Source organism: Bombina bombina, chromosome 1 (assembly GCF_027579735.1).
Source record: "Bombina bombina isolate aBomBom1 chromosome 1, aBomBom1.pri, whole genome shotgun sequence".
In the NCBI taxonomy this organism is placed as follows: domain Eukaryota; kingdom Metazoa; phylum Chordata; class Amphibia; order Anura; family Bombinatoridae; genus Bombina; species Bombina bombina.
The window spans coordinates 816509747-816529269 of record NC_069499.1 but is presented as its reverse complement, the minus strand read 5'-3'; positions in this window follow the sequence as shown (position 1 = coordinate 816529269).

Below are 19523 nucleotides of genomic sequence, written 5' to 3'. Positions count from 1 at the left end.
TGCAACACATTGTAGAATGGTCACAAAATGGAAATCATAAGTTGTGGGTTAGAATAGATAGCCATATTCTGGGAGTTAACAATGTAGGCACATTAGCCTGGATACCCTCGACACAGCGCCCCAGAGTCCTAAACAAATACCCTATACTAAAAGACGTGTTAACTGAATGGGACGGGGTGGCCTCGTCCTCTGTCCACATTACAAGAGGACTATCACCTTTGTTGCCTATACTGGAAAACCCTGCTCTACCATATCACAAATTGGGATCTAGATTACGCACCCCCTACACTTTGAAAGAGGGATGTCTTTTTAACGCTATAGAAAACGGGGGATTTAAAACTCAGAATCAAATGAAAGAGATAAATGACACCATATTCACCTCATGGCTGAGATATAATCAATTAATACATTACATAACACATCTTAAATGTAAAGACCAACTGTCCAGAGATCCCACTCCATATGAACGACTATGTATCGCAAATACTCCTCAGAGATGGCTAATATCCCTCATTTATAAATTACTGCTGACTAGCCCTGACACCCCACCCCCTTCGTACATAGCGTCATGGCATGGAGAGCTTGGCTCGGAGCGCGCTCATGAGGAGTGGCTTCGTGCATTCTCCTTAACTAGGCGATCTTCGGTATCGGCTACCGTACAAGAGATACACCTAAAATTACAATGTAGATGGTATTACACCCCAAATAGGATTCATCGCCTCTTCTCCAGAGCCAGCCCCTTGTGCTGGAGAGGTTGCGGCGAACTCGGGACGCTCACCCATATCTGGTGGTCGTGCCCGCGCTTGAGAAACTTTTGGTCAGAGGTGCTGGGAAGAATCTCTGAGATCGTGGAGGTGGAGGTCCCCATGTCCCTTGAAACATTGCTTTTTTTAAACCTCCCAAAACTTAAAAATACACACTACCGACCCTTGCTATTAATAATGCTCACAGGAGCTAAACGTTTGATCCCCAAAAAATGGAAATCGCCTGATGTTCCTACATCGAGCGATTGGCAGTCTTCTGTTTCCGACTTACTCGCACTAGAAAGGCTACACTATCTTAAAATAAGCCAAATGGCAAACTACGAAATGATAATGGAGAAATGGAACCGTTCCCTAGTATAATTGAGTTAAATCCATACAGATAATACGACTTAACAGTGTAGCCCCTCCCACAATTTTTTTTTTTTTTTTTTTCTCTCTCTCTCTCTTGTTCTCTTTTTCCTTTCCTCATCTCCTCCCCCTCCCCCCCCCTCTTCTTCCCTATGTGCTGCTCTTCTACGTTCCTCTCCCCCCTCTCTCCCTGCCCTGCTTTCGCTCTTATAATTGATAGTTACCCATTTTGTGTGTTGGGTTAGAGAATAAGTAATACTCTGCTTAACCAGGATTTTGTTATACGTTATTATCAATTATATTTGTTTGAAAAATTTTTGATAAAAACCAAGCTATTGTAGGAACGTCGTTGCTGACTAAATTTGATCCGTGTACTCATGTTTGTAACATACGTCTTGCATGACGTGCCTAACTTATGTATTGTTGTTTATTTTCGTACAATAAAGCTTGTTTATAATAATAATAAAAAAAATATCCCAGCGCCTACTAAACCTTATCGGCCCAGGGGGGTGATACCTAGTTATCACCTAGAGAAATAGTAGATAAGAAGGTAAATCCTAGGCGCCAATGTATGGCTAAGGTTTAGAGTTTAAAAATATTTATTACAACTCGGCGTACAATGTTAAAATATAGTTAAAATACAATACTAAAAGGCATGGATCCACGCTATAACAATAAAAAATAATGGTAGATAATAACAATTTACACAGGGCAATTAGGCAAAGAACAGTAATACACAATAGTGCTACAAAGTGACTTGGTGCAATACTCCAAAATGCTAAAAATGGGGTAATGACAACCAAGGATACAATAAGAAAGTCCAATAAAAACAGTGAAAAAATCAAAATATCAAAATAATGTCCAATGTGAAAAAATGTGTTCTTAGAAAAGTCAGTGCAAGAGGTAGTCAATATGTAAAAAAAATTTCACGACCTTGATCCAAAATCAATCCGCTGGGATACTCCTATTTGGTGTGCTTCCAATGTGAAAAAGATAAAAAATGTGGAATGTTGGTGTAGGTGTGGCCAGCCTGGGGTGGCTGGAATAGTGAAGATAAGTGCACAATAAATAACACAGTGCAGGCAATTCCAAAAAATAAAAAATAATAAATGAAAAATATAAAAATATCAAATATCAGGGGGAAAAAATATATATAAAAACCTGTGGAGAGAAAGATAAAAAACAATGTGTAGAATGATCACAATATATTCCTCCAATTGAAATAAGGCTTACCAGTGTTGTCTACGCGTTTCGGCCTTCTCTGGGCCTTTATCAAGACTGGTGTATGTTGCTTACTGATGGCCTTATATAGGGGATGTATAATTACAACCGGAAGTGCTTTGATTTAGCCACTTCGGTTTGACGATTTTTGTGTTTATCAAAAATAATAAAGCTGAGTCAGATAGGTTATTTCTTGTCATAATTAGTACATCAAAAGTTGCTGTATTGTATTACTAGTATTTGGAGGGTCTTTGTTTATAATTTATCATGTGTTTGTAAATACGCCGTGTTTGTTTGTGACGTCACTTCCGGTTTGGCCACTTCCGGTTTGACGATTTTTGTGTTTATCAAAAATAATAAAGCTGAGTCAGATAGGTTATTTCTTGTCATAATTAGTACATCAAAAGTTGCTGTATTGTATTACTAGTATTTGGAGGGTCTTTGTTTATAATTTATCATGTGTTTGTAAATACGCCGTGTTTGTTTGTGACGTCACTTCCGGTTTAGCCATATCCGGTTTGACGATTTTTGTTGGTCACAAATAGTTAATAACTAAGTCTACTAGCCTTTTTGTTATCACAGTTAATAAATGGAATGATGCTTTGGTTGAATTTCTAATGTTTGGGAGATCAATGTTTATAGTCTGTCGTTTGTTTATAAATCCTCCTTATTGTCTGTGACGTCACTTCCTGTTGTCAATATAAATCTGTTTGTTATTAAAGGTATGACATAGGTCAATTCTAGTATACATCATGAGTGTTTCTTTCGAACAGTTTATGCGCTAAATTTGTCCCTAGGGAGTTAGTGATGAGCCCTTCGTGATCAGTGTATTTTATAACTTAGAGTTATATTATGATCATAATATAACTCTGTTATAAAATACACTGATCACGGGGACTTCCGGTGGGCGGGCCAGCTGATCAGACGTCTCTAGACAGAGCTCCGCTGATCAGAACATTATAACACCAAAATTCAGCAATCCATTGCTGGGCCCCGCACGACAGACTTGCTGGACTCTGTCACCGCACATGGTGCCGGCTGTCATCGCAAGTGCGCGAGTTACATACCACCTTTCTCGGCAACCGGAGGCAAAAGACTGATAGACGCCATAAACACACCGGCGCCATCTTGGATTCCTCCATGCGGTTACCCGCTACAGTAGCCTGGGAAGAAGCAGAGCGGGGTCCCCTCTGCGCCCTTAAACTGCAATCTTAAGAAGCATAACACCGCAAGCCGCAGTGAGTACCACCACCAACACTGTTGTAGATTTTGAGGCCCTAGAGGGGATGGCTCATGCACAAGGAATCACTGAGAGAGATAAACCTAAAGCATAAGGCAAAGAAAGCAGCATCGCTATAGACAGCATTATATAAAGACAAACCGGACTGTGCCTGCAGGCTAGCAAAAGAGGGGAGAACGGAGGTCTAATTACACTTTTCTTTCTTCCCTCGCCATCATACAGAGGGTCTGCTGGGCAGGAGAAGGTGCTTATAGCGTGGCGTGCATACAAGGTAGAGGGCCTGCTGTTTTCTTTTTGCTCAGCTGCCGCTGCACACGGACTGCAGGGATCTTTATACCACACGCATACAGACTTTTCCATACCATTTAACTCTCTATAAATGCTAATCTGACCTGTCACACAGACGTGGCAAGACCCACAGTAAAGAGAAAAGCCCCTCTCAGGATTATCTCCACTTTACACCCTATCTGTTAAAGTTTCAGCACAGAGCAATCCACGCATAGACACCAAACCTTTTTGCTCACATGAAAGTGGATGACTATTTCCACAAACTCCCTTCCAATATTAAAGCTAGCATGGCTCATAGAGCAAAGACCACTGAGAGGAAGCATAAAGCTACCACTGATGCTCAGGTTGAAAGCCCAACCCGAATAGAACACTCAAATCACACAGGGCTAGATCATGGCGCCCTCCTTCAAGAGCTTAAGACTTTCTTTCTCCCCAAAATGGACTCCCTCCAGGCGGGAGTAGATACCTTAACAAGCGAGGTGCGGCAGTTCTCCTCGCGACTGAGCTCAGCTGAATCCCGCATCTCTGAAGTAGAGGATAGGCAATTTGCCACAGACACAACTCTCAAACAGCTAGTTAAAAAGAACCAAACCCTCCAAGAGCGTATTGATGACTTGGAAAATAGAAGCCGCCGTAATAATTTGAGAATAGTGGGAGTACCGGAGTCAATCAAGGGAAAAGATTTACTAGAGTTCACAGCCCTCACCTTCCCTAAATTGCTGGGCATACCTTCTGACATCCTGCCTATAGATGTAGAGAGAGCCCACCATGTGGGGCCAGAGAGAACCTTAGAGCACGCAAACATGAGGCCCAGACAGGTCATACTTAAATGCCTGAATTTCCAGGAGAAATTACGGATCTTACGAGCATATAGACTGCATAAGGAGATTCTCTACAACGGATCAAGACTTCTACTCTTCCAGGACTTCTCCATGGAGGTCACCAGACAGAGAAAAGAGTTCGCTCCGCTCTGCTCCCAACTGCATGAGCAAGGCCGGCAAGTGGCCTTATTGTATCCGGCTAAACTTCGCTTGCACACACCACATGGCACCAAGTTCTTCCATACACCACAGGCCTTACAGAGCTTCCTTGCAACTAAGAACCAACAGCCTCCTACCTGAGGGGACTTTGTCACTTTGTCTCTCCCTTGTTCTTACTACCAAGGCTCTCCTCTTCCTACTTTTTAGAGGATGGAGGAATCTTGTCTTTGTTCGGTTGCCTTTTGGAGCAACCTCAACCCCTGGCCACAGACAATGAAGAGTTCCAGGCAGATCATGACCTCTTTCCTGGGGTCTGGGACTGAGATCTGCAGGATCCGGGTTTGGTACTATGTTTCACTAATGTTTACCATTTTAGGTCTTATAGGAAAAGTTAAATTTAAAGTTAAAGTTCTTTTTAAAAATGTTTATGTTTCTATACCCTGGCATAGCCTTGCTATTTTTGAAACTAGAAGAAAATTCAATGTCTTTAAAATTGTTTACATGTGGTTGCCTGGCTACAGAATCCCAACACTGAAACACACAAGGGGAAGGGGGACTATCCACACAATCTCTCAAGACTGTGCCAATAAAGACCACACTACTCTACTACCTAGACGCTATACCACAGGGTTTCCGTTGTTTCTATGTCTCCTATTATCTCAGTTTTTGGGCAAGGATACTACACTCATAACCTGTATACTACTTCTCAAGGTGACAGGGATCCCCAGGCCAATTCAATCCCGACAGGCCCCTTGGTTAAGACTTAACACTCCTCGCCAAGTAGTAATCACCATCCTGTCATACATGATTGGCATACACCTCATTATCTCCACTTTCAAGGTGTCTAGTTTAACTATCAATAACAGCTATAGTTTGCCCACACTTCCTGACACACGACATGAAACACTGACTGAGGACCCACCGATGTCACTCTCACAACTCATTCACCTCACCGTCAACTACCTTGGCGCACCTCCTTACGTCTGTAAAGAAACCTTTGACTATGGTGTGGTGGGGGATGGACAGTTGATTACATTAAGTGTCTCTCTTCTCTCTACAAGTATATGGGAAACTGTTTATTGGTCATTTACTGCCTGTTGTAAACAATTGGGTTTATTGGTTCTATCTATCATGCCTCAATGTACCCATGTCCCCCTCTCGCTCTGTCTCCCATTCTCTCCTGCTCCCTACCCCCCCCCCTCCCTGTCCGGTTCCCTCCCCCCTCCCTTTTTTTTTTTTTTTTTTTCTCCCCGGTCTCCGGCCCGGTCATGTACCTCCCTACACTTTAGCCTAGTATGTCATTGAAGATAGTAACTTGGAACGTGGGTGGCATCAACTCACCCGTAAAACGTAAAGCAATACTCAGTCATCTTAGAAAGATAGGAACAGACATAGCTCTCCTACAAGAGACACATTTAACGGACAGTGAACATCCGAAACTGCAGAAAGACTGGGTGGGAAATTTGACGTTCCTATCACATACGAGCGCCAGCCGCGGTTTAGCTATTGCCTTTGGGAAGAGACTCACAGTTAAAATCAATCACACCCAAATAGATAAAGAGGGGAGGTTTTTGATAGTGAAGGCTAATGTTAATTCAACTGACTATCTGTTTTGTAATATATATGCCCCAAACCACAGATATACATCATTCTGGGAAACTCTGATACAGTGTCTCACCCCTCACCTAGGATCTAGATTGATAATCGGGGGCGACTTTAATATAGTGGCCTCGCATAAACTGGACAGATTTTGGACAGAGGGACACTCCATTAGAGACCCTAAAGTTAATTATAAGGCCAGGTATGAGGGAAAAATTTTTGGAATGTTTGAGGCCCAACTGGACACTTGTGACATTTGGAGACTACGACATCCAGAGGGTAAAGACTATACTTGCCTGTCTAAGGCTAAGCATACTCTGTCTAGGATAGATCTTTTCCTGATCTCTAACTCTCTGACTGCTCAGGTTCGCCAATGTAAAATCCATGACATCTTCCTTTCTGACCATGCACCGGTAGAACTAATTTTAGGATCCCTGGGACCACGCTCAAATAGAAATATACTAAAATTCCCGACATACTTAACCACATCAGAGGCATTTGCAAAATATTTGACACAGTGCTGGACAGACTATTACACTGATAACGTTGCTCACTTAGATACTCCACAACTGTTTTGGGAGGCAGCAAAAACAGTCCTAACTGGCTCTATTATTTCTTATGTATCTAAACTTAAATACAAAACCCAATACAAACACAATACGCTGCAGAAACGCCTAGGACAAACATATCGCACATACACTCAGAGTGGCTCCAGAGAGGCATTTGAGGCATATTCGGCCGCAAAGGCAGAGCTAGAGGCCTTTTCGAAACATCAGGCTGCTGCGGGTCTGCTGAAGACTGCAGGCACATACTATAGGTTTGGCAGTAGATCAGGCAAACTACTAGCGATGCTAACGAAACCACAGACGGCAAGAGCTAAGATAGCAGCACTAAGATACCAGGGTAAGACACACACTGAAACAGTAGATATATTACAATCCTTTGCTAGTTTTTTTACGCAATTATACACTAGACAAGAACCCTCTACTCAAGAGGCTCAGACCCAATTCTGGCAGTCACTCAAGCTTCCGCAACTGACACAAGACCAACTAGATAAGTTGAATGCACCCATGACTAGTGAAGAAATCCTGTTCACCCTCAAATCAATCCCGGCAGGGAAAGCCCCAGGTCCTGACGGGTTGCCGGCAGAGTTTTATAGACTCCTGCAATCGCAAATCTCCGGCACATTGACTAAGCTATTCAACTCTTTTTTGTTGACTGATGCGACCCCCTCGCGGAGTTTCACCTCTGCACACATAACTCTTATTCCCAAACCGGGCAAAGATCACTCGTTGCCTGAATCATACAGGCCAATATCGCTGTTAAACACCGATTACAAGCTTTTTATGAAGGTCCTAGCAAACAGACTGAAACCCATTTTACCATCCTTGTTACATCCAGATCAGACAGGATTTGTCTTTAAGCGTACCTCGGTGGTGAATCTCCGCAGAGTTTTGCAGGTCATCGAGCATTATTGGTCACGCGAGGGGTCGGAGAGATCAGGCACGGTATCGGAGGCCTTCCTGTTATCTTTGGATGCAGAGAAGGCCTTTGACCGAGTGGAATGGCCTCACCTGGTTCATGCGATGCAGAGATTTAACTTTAATGGCGCCTTTTTGGATGTCATCTGCAAGGTATACAACTCTCCAGAAGCGCGGGTTTTGATTGACGGCCTCTTCTCCCCAGACTTTAAATTGCAAAGGGGCACCAGACAGGGTTGCCCCCTGTCGCCCTTACTGTTCAATTTGGCGTTAGAGCCTTTGGCCTTGAAGCTGCGGCAGATTTTTCCGGGAATTACATTAGGGGGTGTCCCTATGCACTTGGCATTATATGCAGACGACATGTTGTTGTTTGTAGATAATCCGGCAACACACGCTCCCCATATATTACAAACGATCAAGGTGTTTGGTGACTTCTCGGGCTACAGGATTAATGCGGCCAAATCAGAGGTCCTGTGGCTGAAGAGAGTACCGCATGCTAACTATAAATGCCCTTTTGTGGAGGTGTCGGGTTCGCTTACATACCTGGGCATAATGCTCCATAAAAACCCACGACAGATGTATAATATAAATGTCTCGGAGAGGTGCAAAAGCTTGTCCACACAGTTGAACAATTGGACCAATCTTCCTCTAGGCCTCTCAGGCCGGATAAACTTAGTTAAGATGACGATACTACCTAAAATATTGTACCCACTACTCATGTTACCTTTTCTGATGACCAAATCAGATTTGGCCTTACTGAATAGAGCCATTGTGTCCTTCATCTGGCGTGGGAAAAAACCCCGTATTTCTGCAGAGAGACTGCAACTTCCCTTCCTTGCTGGTGGTCTCGGCCTCCCGAACCTTAAATTTTATAACTGGGCCGCACTAGCGAGACTGGTCATAGACTGGCAACTCACCACCTGCCACTTTTGCGACGCAAGACTGGAGGAGACAATGGTAGCGCCTTTGGCTATAGCTTACCTGCCCTATACAAATATGAGGGACACACCTCCTCTAGTTACAAATAGTGTCCTTTACAGAGATCCCCTTCGAGCATGGTCTAAGATAAACAAATATATGAATATCACCTTACCTACTCCTAGATTTATTCCCATTATGGGAAATCCGGCATTCCCGCGGGAAACGACTGTGAGCCATTCCGCCTCTGGAGAGAGCACGGAATTAGAACAGTGGGAGACATACTAGACACACTGCAACACACAATAAAATCTTTTCAAGAGCTGAAACTCAAATTTAATCTTCCTAACCAACACTTTTACGCTTATCTACAACTACGACATTATGTTTCAACCCTACAAACATCATACCCAGACTTCTGGAACAAATCCCCATTTATTATATCACAAATACAGTTTCAAATAGGGGGGTTCTCTTTGTCAAACCTATATATTCAATTGATAAAACAGGGGGAAAGTAAGATACACTCTAAAATGCTATTAAACTTACACTCAGATATTCCAGCAGAAATAGACATCCAGGACATAAAGGATAGTTTAGAAGCCACAAAAAAAGCCACTTTGTCGATCCCTTTCAGAGAGGCGCAGATTAGGATGCTCCACAAAGATTACATTACACCATATAGACTCTCAAAATGGAACCCACACACCCCCAATGTATGTGTTAAGTGTGGTAGTGAATCCCCTTCGTTTCTACATTACTTTTACGCTTGTCCAATCATTAAACGCTTTTGGGGTCACTACCAATATTGGATAAAATCCACTCTAGCCATAGAGGTGACAATAGATACAAGCAAAATATATTTACTTCAATGGGAGGACACACATAAAGAACACAGGAAGATCCTTACAATATGTACATTGATAGCAAGACACTGTATCCTCTCTAGATGGATATCTAGACGCCCACCAACCATAGCTCAATTTAAACGCCAGCTAATGAAACAATTATTTGTAGAACAGTTCGACGTGAAATTAGATACAGGTCAGAGACTCCGGCCCTTCTTAAAGAAATGGCAACCTTTAATAGCCACATTTAACCCAGACCTGCAAAGACAGATCCTTAAACCTTTTGCCCACCTTGAAGTTATGATCCTTGGCAGATTTTGAGGGAGCCCTGGGAAAATCAGCAACACAGGGCACATATCTCTGAAGAGATGCTTTTCTAAAAAACTTCACATCTGGTATCCTTTCTAGCATATTGGGACTGGGGCCTGGGGGGATGCCCTCTTTTTCTTTTCCTTTTTTTTTTTTTTTTTTTTTTCTTCTTTCCTCTACTCCCCCCCCCCCCTCTATCCCACCTCTAAATCTCCTCAGTGTGTATTGTTTTCTTTTTTGTTGTTGTTTTTTAATATTGAGTTTGATGTTAATGTTATTGTATAAAAACTTAAAATGTTTTGGGGCTGAGCTAGTCACATAGACCTCTATCATGATCAATATCAACTCACACACTGTATGGACAATGGGAATAATATATAGACTATGAACAGACTTTCGATATCCCTGCAAGTACCTCAACTATTCCATGATCTACTGTTAATATATAGTGACCGTTATACCATGCTTGTTATACTTGCTATCCCGCTTTTGTTTGTTTTCATATTCCCCTATCTATACCATTCACGTCATATATTGTAACTGATTGCTCTGTGTGATGACTTTGCCCTCAACAATAAAAAAGTATTTAAAAAAAAAAAAAATACACTGATCACGAAGGGCTCATCACTAACTCCCTAGGGACAAATTTAGCGCATAAACTGTTCGAAAGAAACACTCATCATGTATACTAGAGTTGACCTATGTCATACCTTTAATAACAAACAGATTTATATTGACAACAGGAAGTGACGTCACAGACAATAAGGAGGATTTATAAACAAACGACAGACTATAAACATTGATCTCCCAAACATTAGAAATTCAACCAAAGCATCATTCCATTTATTAACTGTGATAACAAAAAGGCTAGTAGACTTAGTTATTAACTATTTGTGACCAACAAAAATCGTCAAACCGGATATGGCTAAACCAGAAGTGACGTCACAAACAAACACGGCGTATTTACAAACACATGATAAATTATAAACAAAGACCCTCCAAATACTAGTAATACAATACAGCAACTTTTGATGTACTAATTATGACAAGAAATAACCTATCTGACTCAGCTTTATTATTTTTGATAAACACAAAAATCATCAAACCGGAAGTGGCTAAATCAAAGCACTTCCGGTTGTAATTATACATCCCCTATATAAGGCCATCAGTAAGCAACATACACCAGTCTTGATAAAGGCCCAGAGAAGGCCGAAACGCGTAGACAACACTGGTAAGCCTTATTTCAATTGGAGGAATATATTGTGATCATTCTACACATTGTTTTTTATCTTTCTCTCCACAGGTTTTTATATATATTTTTTCCCCCTGATATTTGATATTTTTATATTTTTCATTTATTATTTTTTATTTTTTGGAATTGCCTGCACTGTGTTATTTATTGTGCACTTATCTTCACTATTCCAGCCACCCCAGGCTGGCCACACCTACACCAACATTCCACATTTTTTATCTTTTTCACATTGGAAGCACACCAAATAGGAGTATCCCAGCGGATTGATTTTGGATCAAGGTCGTGAAAATTTTTTTACATATTGACTACCTCTTGCACTGACTTTTCTAAGAACACATTTTTTCACATTGGACATTATTTTGATATTTTGATTTTTTCACTGTTTTTATTGGACTTTCTTATTGTATCCTTGGTTGTCATTACCCCATTTTTAGCATTTTGGAGTATTGCACCAAGTCACTTTGTAGCACTATTGTGTATTACTGTTCTTTGCCTAATTGCCCTGTGTAAATTGTTATTATCTACCATTATTTTTTATTGTTATAGCGTGGATCCATGCCTTTTAGTATTGTATTTTAACTATATTTTAACATTGTACGCCGAGTTGTAATAAATATTTTTAAACTCTAAACCTTAGCCATACATTGGCGCCTAGGATTTACCTTCTTATCTAATATTTTTAAGAAACTCTAAAAAACAGATCCCACTAATACTGGAAATAATAGAAATATTCGGGTCATTCTCTGGTTAAAGAGTTAATATACAAAAATCAGAGATCTTGTGGCTAGTAAAACAGAGAGGCTCTGTTTTAGACTCTAAGTTCAAAGTAGCAGATACATTTGTAAAATATTTGGGAATAAATTTTTCTAACACACCAGGTGACTAGTATAAGTTAAACTATGAACCCTTATTTCTTAAAATCATAGAGGAAATTAAAAGATGGTCACATCTACCTATAACCCTAGCGGGGAAAATTAATATGTTCAAGATGATAACAACACCTAAAATTCTATATTTAATCCAAAATTTACCACTAAAAATTAAAAACAAGGATTTACTACGCATCAAAAAAGCTGTAACTCAACTATGTTGGAAAGATAAAAAAGCTACAATATCATATGCAAAATTATCCATTGCAAATGAATGGGGCGGAATGGGGTTACCTGACAATCTTATATAACCAGGTGTTTTTTGCTAAAATAGTACTAGCTTGGATTCAACAACAATAAATTTGTAGATTTAGATTTAGAAGAAAATATAGTAAAACCGTTTAGCCTAAAATCCTTAATACACATAGATTACAACAAGTTACCAGACAGGGTTAAAAAATTGGATAACATTACAAATTTAATTATAGCCTGGCAAAAAATATGTAAGATTTTGAAAATAGATTTTCACTTTTCAAACTTTTTACCTTTAAGAGGAAATCCTGAGGTAATGATGAATGCTGAAGTATGTCAAAGATGGCAGGAAAGAGGCCTTACCTATTTATACCAGTTAATCGACAATCAGAAGAAATGCATTTGGGACTTTAAATATTTGAAAGATATGTATGGATGGGAAAATTCACATTTCTATATATATCTCCAGTTAAGACATTATTGTAATTCATTAGGAAGGGTGATTTACATGAAAGATAATTGGGATAAGTTGACTCCCATAATGAATTTTTTCGCCCAAGGAAGCACTAGATGTTCAGTATTATACAATAAACTTAATGACCAAATTAGGATGAAATATATATATGAATCAGTCAATAAATGGTTAAGAATCTCCCCAGAGCTTGAAATAACCAAGGAGGATATAAGAGGAAGCATGAATAGAACAAGAAAAGCTACCTTATTATCTAGCTGGAGAGAGTCACAAGTTAAAATATTGCACCACGTATATTTAACCCCTTATGTTATGGCGAAGTGGGGCAATTCCCAAAATAGCTGTTGTAAGCGATGTAGATATGAAAACGCAGATATAGTACATTGTATGTACTCATGCCCGAAATTTAAAACTTTTTGGTTAAAAATCATTTATTGGCTGAAAAAGAAATGTAAGATTAGTTTCGACATTACCCTGAAGGAAGTTCTCTTTCTAGCAGAAGGTTCAATTCACAGGTCAAATACTTGTTTTTTAAATACTATAATATTAATTGTAAGAAATATGATATTAAGTGAATGGAATTCCAAAAAGAGCTTGAGTATAAAGGTCTTCTTAAGGCGAATACAACAGCAATTGACTTATGAGCAATTTGACACAGATAATCAGTCCGAAAAACAAATTGCAAAATTCATGCTCAAATGGGAGTTATATATAAGATCACTAGATCGGGGAATGCAACAAATAATTATTAAACCATTTGAAAATTCGATATATATTCAAGAGGAACAACTTAGGGGGAACTGGAGGGCGTAGGGTTAGAGAGGGATGGAGCGTGGGAGGTCTAAGTTCAGGAATTATTATTATTATTATTTTTTTTTTTTATTATCTCCTTAGAGGTAGTAAGGTGTTTGTACTAATAGACAATATAATGAGTTAAAAAGAAGAGAAAGGGGGAAAGGAAGGGAGAAGGTTAAAAGATAGATAAGGGAAGGGGAAAAGAGAGAGTAAAGATTACATTAAGTATACATTGTATATACTGTGTTAAATACTTATATAATATATATGGATGTAAGAAGGAAAACGATGTATCTATGTTAGTTAATAGTAGAAATACTACAGCAATGTATTAATGGATTTGTGAAATTGCAACTAAAGTCATTTTCAAGAAGATAATATTGTAAATGTAATAGTTAGTAATATGCTATTCTTCACATTGTATGTACATGCTATATTATCTAAATATCTCAATAAAAATTGAAATAAGAAAAAAAAAAAGATATACTTTACTTATTAACAACATAGTCGTGAAGCTAATTTAACCTCAACAGCCACGTACTACTCATAGATTGTAGTAATTATTAACGAATTTATAATTTTTTAAAGGGGCTAAAGTACCACCTAATACCATTGTGATCTAAGTTCCAATGTCCATGCACCCTTGATAAATTCCTTTCTATCTATTTTTTGTACACATTCTGGACAGTGGTTTATTTGAGGTGGGGACCTCAGACATTCCCTGCCCTGATCTTGGGCAGCATCCACAGGGGAACTTGCAAATACTAAAAACACTAGTTTCTATGGCTTCCACATAACGTTGACTGCACTCACTTCTTTTTACCATTAAGTAAAATGAAGTATCTTGTAAGGTATAAATGCACAGATGTGTTGATTTACAATATAAGTTATTTGACTAAGAATCCCTTCTTTATTATTATGTATGGTACACTACACTACATAGAAATCTTGTATATGCTTGTTGAATTTATTTTCTAATATGCAATTTAATGTTGTCTTGAATGTTTTTACCTCAATAAAATTATTAAATATAAAAAGGTACAAAACAAATATTAAAAAAGTCATGAGGATAATATAAAGCGATAGAGCCTCTACAAAAATATAAAATTTGCACTCTGTATTGTTCACTCTAAACTAAAGTGCATTATATGGTTTGACAAAAAAATAAACATCACCAGTGTGTGAATGTGCACAACTTCTGTCACAGGGTGCAAGAATACATCAACTCCAAGATGGCGTGGTCCATTGTGAATATGCATAGCTTTATGAACCGGCACCAGTATGGGGTTAAATAAGAGAACAGATTTAAAAAGAGTTACAGCCACAGGGGCAAAAACAATAGCATAATCAGTAGTAACCCTGTTACTGTAGTTGTGTCCAGCAGTTTAATATCGCTTTAACTTTTCCAAAACTTCACACACCCTGCCCTAAAATTTACTCATTTATTGACCATGATTATCATGATTCTGGCTTCTTTCTCTTTCAACACATATGTCAGTTCCTTAGACTAAACAATTGGAGTTCCCATGTTATGTCTGAAGCTCTTTCACATTTTTCATGAAATGCTGTAAACATTTTACACAGGCTGGTCTAACTGAATTATCTCACCAGCTGTACACAGATAAAGTTTTCTCAGAATTCAAACTACACTTATTTACCTGACAGAAAAGTAATATATAGTAATCTAGAGGCAAACGCAAGTTAAATTGTATTGAAAATATTTCATTTTAAATTTGCTTCAAACTGAGCCTGTATATCAGCTCCAGGTGTTCTCCTTTCAACTTCATTCCCCCCTGTGAAATTCTGTATCCAAGAGAGCCTCATTATTTTTGATGGAAGGCACCTGTCAACTCTGTGTAACATACATCCAAGCACTTCAGCCACCAGAAGAAATCTTTTTTTAAAAGACCTTTATTCTCATTTAGTTGGGTCCAAAAGTTTACAGGAATGTTTCGAACCTACAATAGGCTCTTAGGCATGTGTACATGACTAAGAGCCTGTTGTAGGTTCGAAACGTTGTTCCTGTAAACTTTTGGACCCAACTAAATGAGAATAAAGGTCTTTTAAACAAAGATTTCTTCTGGTGGCTGAAGTGCTTGGATGTATGATTACTTGGATTGAAAAGATTTGGCAAATCTTACTTCGTGCCCCACAAACAGGTGTGCTGTTTTCCTTCCTCCTTGATTCCCCAACTCTGTGTACCACCCTTTTTCTTATAGAATTCAGTGAGTTCAGCCCCTGTTAAGTCTGTGCTTTAATTTCTCTCCAAACTAGAAAATCTTTGATCATTGGGCCCATAAAAACGAAAGATTCAAGAGACATGAAACAAAAAATTTCTCTGACACAATTTTATACAAATTTCCAATTTACTTTTAGCAATTTTGCTTCATACTCTTGGCTTCTATTATTGAAGGAGCAGCAATGCACTACTGGGAGCTAGCTAAACACATTGGTAAGCCAATGATAAGAGGTATAAATATGCAGCCACCAATCAACAGCTAGGTCCCAGCTCCTGAGCCTACCTATGTATGCTTATACAAAGGATACCAAGAGAATAAAGCAAATTAGATAATAGAAGTAAGTTGGAAAGTTATTTTAAATTGTATGCTCTGTTTGAATAATGAAAGAAAACTTTTGGGTTCCATGTCTCTTTCAGTCTCCTAGAGAGCTTAATTATTTAAATAGAAAAAAATGAATAGGGCAACGTAGTTTGTAAAAGATACACATAAATATGCAAAATATGACCATATTTTGTTAAAGTTACAAAAAAACTGTAATAGCCTAATCCAAATGTGTAAAATCAAAATCCTAAATACACTGCTGTATACAGAATCTGCCCAGGTCACCCAATGCCATATTTTGAAAGGTGGGAAACAGACCTTGGAATCATCATAACCCCACAGACAACTTCAATAATAACCTAGTCCTCACTTAAAACCTCCATTTCATCAGCAGCTCTCGAAATTAACTTACAAATTCTACATAGATGTTACGTTACTCTTCGAAAGCTTCACCGCCTATTGAAAAGAACAAATAACAAATGTAGGTAGCAATATGTCCCATATGTAGTGGTGGTGCAAAACCATACAAAACTTTTGGATATCCATAATCTCAGAAATTTGAAATATCCTAGAAATTCAGATTCTCTTAGACCCACTTATATGGTTATTAAACCCCCTAAAATAAAGTATAAACCTTTCTTTCAACTATTTTTCATAATGTCCAACAGTGTCAAATTTCTAATAGCCAAAAATTGGAAGTCTAAAGACCCTCCCACAGAAAAGATGTGGACACAAAGAGTATCAGAATTGTTGTTATTCGAGGAATTGTACTACTTAAAACAAGAAAAAATGGACACTTACACGGAAATGCTGATGACATGGGAGACGTACCTTAAGAATAACTATCATAAACCGCAATCAAGAGATAAATTAAATGAATAATCTACATATACACAGTCTGATAGATACATAAAAAAATAAACAAATACTTAAACAAACAAACCTCAGAATACCACCTATCACATGTTATAAAATAACTTATCCATGTTTCACTGTAACTTTTTGTTTTTATTATTTTTGTTTTTATTTTCCTTTTGTTCTTTGCTCATTTACATGTTAATGAAAAATTTGAATTAGCATAACATATACCTGTATGACCCAAATGTACTAAGTAGGAGCTGCGTCTCCACTCACGTGTAAATTGCATATTTACTTTATTTTCAATAAAGCTAATTAAAAAAAAAAAAATACAAAGCTTAACCCATTTGCTACCAGAACTTTCAGAGAAGAACTTGCCCAAAATACCGGAGAATTTTTAGCATTTTTGTTATCACTCATTTAAACACAAATAGAGCCTTGTTATTTTTATTTATCTGTCAAAACTATACTTTTTTTTAAGTAGACAAGGTATTGATCTAGGCCACTTTTGGTATATTTAATGATACCATTTCACTGCCAAATGTGATCATATAAAAAAATTTTTTAATTTTTCACAAACTTTGGGTTTCTCACTATTATTTACATACTGCTTGTGCAATAATGGTGCAAATGATGGATCCCCTTTGTTCAGAAATAGCAGACATACATACATACAAAAAAAAACTCAACTCCCCTTTAAACAACAGAAACCTTGATAATAGCTAATTTGTCCAGTATTTATCATGCATCATTGTTAAAGGGACAGTCTACACCAGAATTTTAATTGTTTAAAAAGATAGATAATCCCTTTATTACCCATTCCCTAGTTTTGCACAACCAACACAGTTATATAAATACACTTTTTACCTCTGTGATTACCTTGTATCTAAGCTTCTGCAAACGGCCCCCTTATTTCAGTTCTTTTGACAGACATCCATTTTAGTCAATCAGAGCTGGCTCGCCTGAACTCCACGTGTGTGAGCACAGTATTATTTATATGACACAGATGAACTAACACCCTCTAGTGGTGAAAAACTGTCAAACTGCCCTAAAAGAAGAGGCGGCCTTCAAGGGCTTAGAAATTAGCATATGAACCTCCTAGATTTAGCTTTCAACTAAGAATACCAAGAGAACAAAGCAAAATTGGTGATAAAAGTAAATTGGAAAATTGTTTAAAATTACATTCTCTATCTGAATCATGAAAGTTTATTTTGGACTAGACTGTCCCTTTAATATATCTAGTGATTTACGGTTTAGTTAAAGTGATGTTAAACTCTCCTCTTTATAAAAACAGATTCGGAATGTTAGTGATATTTTAGATGGAGTTTAATTCCTCAGTTGTGATGAAGATGCGCTATAACTTAATTTTTAATGTAGATATGAAATTCAAATACAGTGTGCTCTGGCCGCCCACTTCAAATGTAAATTTTTATGTGAGCTAAAGGTATGAACTGTTCTCCAATCAGCGCTCTCCCTGTTTGGCACCTTTTGTTGTAACTAGAGTGCAAATTTGATCCAATACAAACCATTAGCTCACAGAATAATTTTGTTTTAAAGTTGGTATTAAAAAGTAAGTTATTGCGCATCTTAATTACAACTTATGAATTAAACTCTATTTAAAAATATGTATAACATTCCGGATCCGTTTTTATAAAGGGGAGAGTTTACCATCACTTTAATCTTTTCAGCAGTTTAACTTAGGTAAATAAGTAAACGCATATGGTTGAAAAACTCCATCTATAATTTGTGCCAAGAATCAAAATGCCATAAAAAATATTAGGGCAAAGATGCCAGTAATACATGCCATTCAAAATGCTGCCATTGATCAACATGACAAAATTAAAAGCAAAACATTTTAAATGGAACAGACGCATATTTTATAAAAGTAGCCTGGAATTAAGCCAGAATTACCTAGCTAATGAAGTTACTGTATATCAGCATCTTGATACAGCTTTTAGTTGATTTTTTTTTTCCCTCTGCCATCTGGTAGAAACTTTGTCGAATGTCACCCAGGCGATTATTTTCTCTGAAGACTAGACATTCAGGACGACAGTGCTAAAAGGGTAAAGTGAAGAAAAAAAACAAGACTTAATATAAAATGCACTTAACGAGTCATATTAATTAGCTGAATATGTTGTTAAATATTAGCAGTTTATCTCCCCTTGTATGAAAGAGTAGAACCATTTAATGTATAATTTATATTTCCATTATTTTATGGATACAGAGTTCATGATTCATATGTGAGTTCTGATCTGCATTTCACAGAGCATTCTAGTCCAAAGGATTTTTTTTTCTTCCTTTCCCATTATTTACAGTATATAGGTCACCTTGTATTATACAAGCGGATGCAGAATAGGCTATAAAATGCAAGCAAAGCATTTGGAAGATAATACACCACTTTCAATATAATCTCAAGCAGGCTGTGTCATCTAATGTATGGATAGTTTACCCCTAATGAACTATAAAAG